This window comes from Somniosus microcephalus, chromosome 5 (assembly GCF_052327205.1).
Source record: "Somniosus microcephalus isolate GS21.2 chromosome 5, FLI_Smic_1.0, whole genome shotgun sequence".
In the NCBI taxonomy this organism is placed as follows: Eukaryota; Metazoa; Chordata; class Chondrichthyes; order Squaliformes; family Somniosidae; genus Somniosus; species Somniosus microcephalus.
This window is the reverse complement of record NC_140991.1, coordinates 144,415,582-144,425,642: the sequence shown is the minus strand read 5'-3', so window position 1 is coordinate 144,425,642 and position 10,061 is coordinate 144,415,582.

Genomic DNA, 10,061 nt, shown 5'->3' with positions numbered 1-10,061 from the left:
CCTTGAACTGTTGTGGTCTGTGTGGTAATGGTACTCCAAAAATGGTGTTAGGTAGGGAATTCCTGGATATTGACCCAGCAATAATAAAGGAATGGCAATATATGTTGAAGATAGGATGGTGTGTGACTTTTGAGAGCAAGTTGGAGTTGATGGTGTTCCCATACTTTTGGTGTTCTTGTCCTTCTGGTGTTCGAGGTTACTGCTGTCTAAGTAATCTGGGTGAGTTATTGTAGTGCATCCTGTAGATAGTACATCACAACAGGCACAGTACACCAGTCATGGAGGGGTTGGATATAGAGTCCATTGGCAGGAGCACCAAACAAGTGAACTACTGTGGCCTGGATGGTGTCGAGCCTGTTCAGTGTTGTTGCAGGTGCACCCTTCCAGGTAAGGGGTTAGTATTCAGTCACACTCGCAATTGAACTTTCTAGATATTGGAGAGGCTTTGAGCAGTCAGAAGGTGAACCACTCATTGTGGAGTACCTACCCTCTGCACTGCTCTCGTAGTCATGGTGTTTATATGGTTGGTCCTGTTCAGCATCTGGTCAATGGTGACATCCAAGATATAGATAGTAGTACTGTTGAAGATCAAGGGGAGATGGCTGGGCTTTCTCTTGGTGGTCATTAAGATGGTCATTAGCTAGCACTAATGTGCCATGAATGTTACCTACCAGTTGTCATCAAAGCCTGATTGATATTCCGGTTCTGACGTAGGCTGGAATGGGCTGCTTTATTATTGGAGGTGTTGTGAATGGAGCTGAGCACTTGGGAATCGTCAGCAAAAAGTCCTATTCTTAATGGAGAGTAGGTCATTGATAAAGTAGTTGAAGATGTTTGGGCTGAGGATGTTGTATGCAGTCACTCTTGCACTTCACTATAATATCATAATATAGCTAGTTTTTAACTGACCAAGCTGGCCGAGTCCTGAAGGACGTAGCTGCCAGATTGGGCCTGTGGCAGGTGGTGAGAGAACCAGCAGCGGCAACGGCAGAGTGGACCTAGGAGGAGCGGCGAGGCGGTGGCGGCGATACCAACTCAGCACCGGCAGAATTTTGAAAGAGTGACATCAGAAGTCAAAAAGTGACTTTGGCACAAGGGGAGGGAGCTGATTGGTGAGTAGCTGTTAAGTGTTTATACTTGGCTTTCGTAAATTTTTAAGTTTATTTCAGCTAGGTTAGTAAATAGTCTGTTAAGTAGAGGTATGGCAGGGCAGCTCATACCTGTGGAATGCACATCCTGTGCCATGTGGGAAGTCCTGGACACCTCCCGTGGTCTGGAAGACCACACATACGGGAAGTGTCGCCAGCTACAGCAGCTCAAGTACCGGGTTACGGAGCTTGAGCGGCGGCTGCAGTCACTGCTGTGCATCCGCGAGGCTGAGAGCTACGTGGATAGCACATTTCGGGAGGTGGTCACTGTTGTATCCGTGTGTTAATAGAGACACTGAAGGCAGGAGTTGGTTTCACAGGTGTTTACTGAACAAAGTCTGGAGGTGAACTAACTGATACAACACAATATACAGGCTTATATAGCCCGAGTGGCCATTACCGGCATTACAGTACACAGGGGGCTCTTAAAGGCACATACACTACAATTCCTCCCCTTTTAGCCAACCAGTACATAATATTTTAAGTAATCATTAATTACATGTTACAAGAACAATAATCTACACATTGCTGCAGTTAATCAATTATAAGTCAGTCTCTCTGGAGGCTTCCTGACTCGGTCCGGATAACGCCTCGGTGGTGTAGTAGTTTCTGGTGGTGTAGTAGGTTCTTTTGGCAAGGCTGATTCGGCTTGAATGCCAGTGTCGGGTTCATCTGGTTCCAGTATCACCGGATCGGAGGTAGATACTATGGGTATCTCTACTTCATCATTAGGCGTATAGAGCTGTGGTGCAGGTTGTCCCTTTTCGGATGACTCTATGATCTGGTCAGCATGGCGCCTTATTATGCTTTCTCCAATGTCCACGGTATAGATCAGCGGTCCTAGTCGTGTGCAAATAGTTCCAGGCTGCCATTTCTCGGTACGGTAGTCCCGGGCCAAAACTTGTTGACCTATCTGGAAGGGTCTAGTTGGCCTTTCATTCATGCCTTGAAATTGCTGGTTCTCCACATCCCTTCTGATGTTTGGCTTGATTAAATCCAGCCGGCATCTTAGGCTTCTATTGAAGAACATCATGGCGGGAGTTTGGTTTGTAACCATATGTGTTGCATTCCTGTATGCAAACAAGAAGTTATCTACCTTATGCTGAAGTTTTATGTCTTCATTACCCGTGGCCTTTATGGCCTTCTTGAAGGTCTGGACAAACCTTTCAGCCAATCCATTGGTGGCGGGATGGTATGGGGCGGACGTGTAGTGCTTAACCCCATTGTTTTTTAAGAACTTCCTGAATTCTTCGGACACAAATTGCGGTCCATTATCAGAACAGATCTGTTCAGGCAGCCCATTCCTGGCAAATATGGTCCTTAATACTGTGATGGTTTTTTCCGTGGTGGTGGAGGACATCTTTATTACCTCCAGCCACTTGGAGTGTGCATCAACCGCGATTAAGAACATTGAGTCCATAAATGGACCAGCAAAGTCGATGTGTACCCTTTGCCATGGAGATGAGGGCCACTCCCATGGATGTAGAGGGGCTTGTGGTGGAGCGTTTTGGACCTTCTGGCATCCTAGGCAGCTCTTGGTCATTTCTTCGATGTCTCCATCGATACCTGGCCACCATACAAACGCCCTGGCTAGGTTCTTCATTTTCACTCCACCCAGATGCCCCTCGTGAAGCTCCTTTAGAACTTTATCCTGGAGTTTGGGTGGAATCACCACTCTGGATCCACACATCAAGGTTCCTCGGCACACTGACAGCTGTTCTCTTCTTTGCGAGAATGCTGGCAACAGTGGTTCGCCATGTGCTGGCCATCCCTTCACTGTTAAATTGTAGACTCGTGAGAGAGTCGGGTCATTTCTCGTTTCCCTTTCAATGGCAGAATTTGTTACTGGTAGACATTCCACTATGGTAGAGTGGAACATCTCCACTGGATCTACTGTAGGTGCCTCTTCTACTGTTGGCAACGGTAGGCGCGATAAACCGTCAGCATTCCCATGCTGTTTTGATCCTTTGTATTCTATGTCATATTGGTGTGCCCCTAGAAAAAGGGACCACCTCTGTAGCCTTTGCGCTGTCATAATGGGAACACCCTTTTTAGGGTTGAATATGGAGATGAGGGGTTGATGGTCAGTCAACAAGGTAAATTTTTGTCCGTGTAGGTAATGGTTGAATTTCTTCACTCCCCATACCAGGCTGAGTGCTTCCCTGTCGATTTGGGCATAGTTACGCTCAGCTGAGTTCAATGAGCATGACGCAAAAGCTATCGGCCGCTCCGAGCCATCAGAGAATCTATGCGATAATACCGCTCCTACGCTGTAAGGGGATGCATCGCACACCAGTCTGATTGGCAGTGATGGGTTGTAATGAGCCAAAACTTCCTTGGACGTGATTAAGTCTTTGCATTTATGGAAGGCACATTTACAGTCTTCGCTCCATTTCCAAATTACTCCTGTTTGTAGCAGTTCATTAAGAGGGTGCAGAAGAGTTGATAAGTTCAGTAAAAATTTATGATAGTAATTTATCAATCCCAGGAACGACCTTAATTGTGAAACATTTTCAGGTGCTGGGGCTTTTATGACCGCTTCAATTTTTTCAGGTGACTTATGCAACCCTTCCTTATTAATTATGTGGCCACAATATGATATTTGTTTCTGGAAAAATTCGCACTTGGGGCGATTTGCTCGTAGGCCCTGTTCTCTCAGCCTAGTGAGCACCTGCTCCAAATTGGCAAGGTGCTCATTGTCGTTTTCTCCTGTTACAAGGATGTCGTCTAGGTAGCATTGAGTCCCCGGAATCCCTTGGAGGACTTGCTCCACAGCTCTTTGCCAGATAGCTGGAGCTGATGCTAATCCGAAAACCAGTCGATTGTACTGGTACAGGCCTTTGTGTGTATTTATCGTGAGATACTTTTTAGAGGCCTCTTCAACCTCCATCTGTAGATATGCCTGTGCCAAGTCAATTTTGGTGAAACGTTTCCCTCCAGATAGTGAGGCGAAAATATCTTCTATCCTCAGAAGAGGATACTGTACCGTGTGAAGGACCGGGTTTACAGTCACCTTGAAATCTCCACAGATGCAAATTTTTCTCTGTTCTTCAGATTTATCATTATTCAACGTTTTCATCATGACCAGGACGATGGGTGTTGCCCACTCGCTCCAATCTATCTTGGATAATACGCCTGCCTTTTCCAAATTCTCCAGCTCTGCCTTGACTGCTGGACGAATTGCGTATGGCACCGGCCTTGCCTTAAAAAACTTGGGAATTGCCGCATCTTCCACTTTTATTGAGGCGGTGATGCCTTTCAAGGTTCCTAGTTTCTCTTGGAACACTTCCTTGGCGTTGGCCAAGATGTCTTTTAATCGTTCAGGTATGACGTCATCCTCATTTTTTTTCTTACTGGTCACCGTCAGTGCCTGAATGGAGTGCCAGTCTAAACGTATCTTCCTGATCCATTCACGTCCCAACAGCGGTGGACCACCATCTTGTAGAACGTATAAATACAACTTCTGTATTTCCTTGCTGTTGTATACAACAGGCACCCTTATTTTCCCTTTGGGGTATACTTTCTGCCCCGTATATGTTTTCAAGGTAATGGATGTGTCTTTCAAAGGTATATGCGGAAATAGCCGCTCGTAATCCCGTCGATTTATGACGGTCAGAGCTGATCCTGTATCTAGCTCCATTTTAACTGGGGACCCTGCTATCGTGAGGGTAACCCAAATGGTCTGGTAATCTTCTTTGGCAATTACATTATGTAATTTGAGACAGCTTAGTCTCTTGTTTCCGGAGTCGCTATCGCTCTTCTGGTCTTCAGAGCTAATGTCCGTCATCATTTGTACCTTTCTGTACTTTTCTTTATTGATTTTTTTTCTGTCCGTGGATTTTTTTTGTCCAGATCGGCATACCCGTGCAATGTGTCCAATCTTTCCGCATTGCCTGCATGCTTTGTCCTTGAACCAGCAGTCCCTCTGGTCATGGGTGGATCTGCCACAGCGATAACATCTCTCGAAACCCTGTGGCCTAGAAATTCAGTTGCGTTCGCCAGCCGTTAACGCCATAAGAGGGGTATATTTCCAGCGCTAGGCACTTAGTGCCCGGGCGCAGGCCGATCTGCGCCTACGCCCAAATTCAGTAGACATTTAGCACCGGCGCAAAGTGTTTGCGCCCGCTCAGCTGCGCGCGCAGCTTATGACATCATTTCGTCGTGCAACGCTGTTTGTGCGCCCCAAACCGGAAATTCAGTGGCGCCCGCCCAATGTGGGCGTGGCGCTGTTAAGAACTGTGAAGTGGAACGCAACAGAGGCCCTGTGGGCCTCGGGGAGTGCTAATTAAAGGGCACTTACACTGACCTATAAAGCCCAGCCATTTTGCTGCAATGACTTTACTGCTTTGGATTTCTGGACAGAGACCAAGGAACAGAGCTTACTGATTTGGGACAACATAGGAGAGGTATTTTTGGCTTCTGGCCAGAGCTTTGACATTTGAATCATTGTGATTTCACTGTTTGCAAGTTTATTATGGGGGCTGTATGGGGTTCCAACCCTCAGTTGCAGCATTATGTGCGAAGGGCTCGCAGACGCTGTGTGAGAGGGCCAGCCATGCCTAGACGCAGAGGGGCCATCAGGCGTCGGCAACGTAGGCCTTACCCACTCAGGCAATACCGGCAGCAGGTGTCCTATCTCACCATGACTGCGGCGCATTGTGTTAAGAGGCTGCACTTCAGAAGGGAGGTGGTTGCAGAGATCTGCCAGCTGCACAGAGATCTGCGTCCACAGCTGATGTGCAGGACGTCTCTCTCGGTGGAAGTGAAGGTCACGGTGGCTCTGAACTTTTATGCAAGCGGCTCCTTCCAAGCCGCTGCTGGGGACATAGCGAACATCTCCCAGTTCGCCGCGCATCGCTGCATCCGGCAGGTCACCGATGCACTTTTCACGAGGAGACACCAATTCATCTCCTTCCCCATGACCCTAGAGAGGCAGGAGCAGTGTGCAGTCGGATTTGGCAGGATCGCGGACTTCCCCATGGTGCAGGGCACCATTGACTGCACGCATGTGGCTATGCGGGCACCTATCGACAATGCCGAGGATTACCGCAACCGGAAGGGCTACCATTCCCTCAATGTACAGCTAGTGTGTGACCACATGCAGTGCATCCTAGCTGTCAATGCCCGCTTTCCAGGAAGCAGCCACGATGCATTTATCCTGCGCTAGACTACTGTGGCTGACATGTTCGAGGCACAGCCTCCACCAAGGGGATGGCTTATTGGGGACAAGGGCTACCCTTTGTGTACATGGCTCATGACCCCGCTCCGCGCGCCCAGGACCCCAGCGGAGGAGGCATACAACGAAAGCCATCAAGCCACAAGGAACATCATAGAGCAAACGATTGGCGTCCTCAAGCAACGGTTCCACTGCCTGGATCGTTCCGGCGGATCTCTACAGTATTCGTCGGATAGAGTCTCCCAGTTCGTCGTCGTGTGCTGCATGCTGCACAACCTGGCTATCCGCAGGACTCAGGCACTGCCACCTGATGTTGCACCACCACCTCAGGAGGACGAGCAGGAGGACCATGAGGAGGAGGAGGAGGAGGAGGAGGAGGAGGAGTACCAGCCCAGGAGGGAGCCACAAGGTCCAAGGGCCGTCCGCCGGCGGCTTATTGAACGACACTTCTAGGCCCCCTGTCAGGGAATGGCCTGTGGCAATGAACGCACCTGAATGCAGCCGCTCCGCAAGCCCTCAGCCGGTTAACGCAACAGCCACTTGAAACATGACGCCTGGACATGCTGAATAAATAAAAAGCTTTATTTTACAAACTCAGGGCCCTTCCCACATGAAACAGAAAAACAGACGAGACCCCCAAAAAACAGTCAAAAACATCTGTCACTCCCACAATCTGGGGAGGAATAACAAAACTTGCCCATCCAATTGGCCTTCATCATCGGCCTTACAAAAATAAGCCCCCCCCTCCACAACACAAACACCCCCATAAAAACAAAAAATGCCTTCATCTTCGGCCTTACCAAAATAAGCCCCCCCCAGAACACAAACACCCCCATATAAAAAAAACCGCTATCACCACACTCTAATGGGTGTGCCGAGAGGACGAGTTCTTATGCAGGCTTCTCCGGCCCCTGCCCGACCTGCTGCTCCGCCTCAACCTGGGCCCTGTGGGTGTGGCAAGGCTGGGGGAAGGCTCCTGAGGGCCACAATGCGTGACGGCAGATGCCCTTGGGGGTCGGCCTAGACGAGGCCCGGCCCAGGAGGGGCCGGCTGCTGACTGCTGCAGCTGTGGCTGGCCAGCATCAGTCTCAGCAGCAGCTCGTCGCACCTTGACTGGGGGAGTGGCAGTGTCGGCTGCACCAATGGGGGCAAGCTGGCTGATGCCAGGCGCGCGCTGTTCGCCAGAGACACTGGCACTCGGCCGGGCTGGCAGTGCAGCAAGCGCAGCAATCTGGTGGAGGCCAGACCGCTGTGCTGCAGCAGGGCGGCGGGTGCCCTGGCGATGCCTCCGCGCCACAGCGAGTGTGGCAGAAGTGAGTGCCCGAACTGCCCTGGTATGTGCCCGCATCAGATCTGCCAGTGCCTGGACGGCACCACTCATGGACTCGCGACTCGCGTCCTGTGCTGCCGCGAGTTGCTGGACACCCCTGTCCTGCGCTGCCGCGAGTTGCTGGACACCCCTGTCCTGCGCTGCCGCAAGTTGCTGGACACCCCTGTCGTGTGCTGCCGCGAGTTGCTCGACCCCCCTGGCCTGTGATTCCCCGAAAGCGACCACACTATGAGCCAGGGACTCAATGGCCTGAGGCAACTGTCCCACAACCCCCATGAACTCCTTGTGGCGCCGCTCCGACGCCGCGGACATCTCATCAAGGAGGCGAACCTCCTGGGCGAGGACCATCTCCGGACTGGAGGGCGGACTCTCCCTCTGGGGAGAAGGCCGCCGAGCTGCCCGACCCTTCCCGCGTGCCTCGACCCCACTGGGCCCAGGAACTGCCCTCCCCTGCAACACTTCCCCCCTCTGGGGAGAAGGCCGCCGTGCTGCCCGACCCTTCCCACGTGCCTCGACCCCACTGGGCCCAGGAGCTACACCCCCCTGCAACACTTCCCCCTGCCTCTCCTCCAGGCCAGACGTCTCCCCTCCATTGCCATCCCCTGGCGCGGATGAGGGTTCCCCCGATGTGCCGCCTTCCTCCTGGTCCTCGTCGTCCTCCTCCTCCAAGGGCCTGGCACTCTGAGCTTCAGGGACCACCTCCTCCTCACCAGCTGAAAGCCGGAAGGCACAAGAGTAGCTTTAGAGTGAGGACAGGGCGTCAGCGAGGGAGGCATGAGTGGTGGCATTATGCGCATTGGTCGGACAGTGGGAAAGGATGTAGATCTGAAGCGCAAGGGCAACGAGAGAGGTCCAACCGGTCATGTCCTTACCAGTGGGTCCCAGTACAGGGTCCGCATCTCCAATGGCAACAGGGCCAGCCACCCGGCCACGCATGAGTCGAGCCACGCTCTCCTCCAGCTCACTGAGCGCCTGGTACTGGGGACGGCCTCCCCCGGTGGCAGACTGGCTCCTCAAATTCCGTGCCAGCTTGGCCTGCAAGAGAAAGGACGGCCTCTAAGTACAGTGTGGTGCCCTGTTGCTGTGTGCACTGCCTCCCATGGTTGAATAGCTTGGCCAGTGTGGTGCCCTGTTGCTGTGTGCACTGCCTCCCATGGTCGAATAGCTTGGCCAGTGTGGTGCCCTGTTGCTGTGTGCACTGCCTCCCATGGTCGAATAGCTTGGCCAGTGTGGTGCCCTGTTGCTGTGTGCACTGCCTCCCATGGTCGAATAGCTTGGCCAGTGTGGTGCCCTGTTGCTGTGTGCACTGCCTCCCATGGTCGAATAGCTTGGCCAGTGTGGTGCCCTGTTGCTGTGTGCACTGCCTCCCATGGTCGAATAGCTTGGCCAGTGTGTTAAGTGCAGAAAGTGCTATTGATGATCATGCCAGTGCCATAGCTGTGGGAGGAGGGCTGGCCATTAGGCCTTTGAGGTCCCTTTGCCCATAATGTGAGGTGCACATGCAAGGATGAGGAGGACACTGGAAAGGGTACTCACCTTCACCATCCGAGTGAGGTCGTTGTACTTCTTGCGGCATTGGTCCGCACTCCTGGGGACATCGCTGGTGGATGACACCCTGTGGGCGATTTTCTTCCAGGCTCTCCTGTACTGCCTCCTGGGAGCCTTCTTGCCACTGTCCGGGCACAAGATCTCTCTTTTCTTTTCCACACCATTAACCAGCATCCTCAAAGCATGCTGGGAGAAGCGCTGCGCTCGTTCACGGGCCTTCTCCATGGCTTCAGGCGCTATTTGGGTCCACCAGCAGTGTTGAGGCCTAGCTGCAGGGCTCCACTATGCAGGGCGTGGCAGCAGTCAAAGTCGACCCTTCCCCCTTTAAGAGCTGGCCGGCGTCAGGGTGTCTGCTGTCAATCAAAACATGACCGCACCTGCGCTGCGCCCGGCCTCGGCGTTATCAGTCCGCATCGCCGGCTGAGCGCCTGAAGATAGCAGTGCAACGCCAGTTTCAGCGCTCGCCCAAACTCTTGGCCAAATCTACTGAATTTCGGCGAAGTGGCCTACACTTTCCGGCAGGCGCTAACTTTAGCGACCGCCCGACTTTACCGCCCCAAAAGTGGCCAGACTGAATTTCTAGGCCTGTGTCATTTCATGGGTGCTGAAGTCCTGTGTCTTTTGCTGTATCTCTGCAGCTCCTCTTGCGGCTGCTTTGTATGATACAGCCATACTGAAAGCCTTGTCCAGTGTCAAATCTTTCTCAGAAAGCAACCTTTTCTGTGTTCCTTCACTTAGGAGACCGCAGACGAATTTGTCTCGAAGAGAATCTGCCAGTCCTGCCCCGAATTGGCAGTGCTTTGATAGCTTTCTTAATTCGGTGAGGTAATCAGTGTTACTTTCATTCTTGTGCTGATTC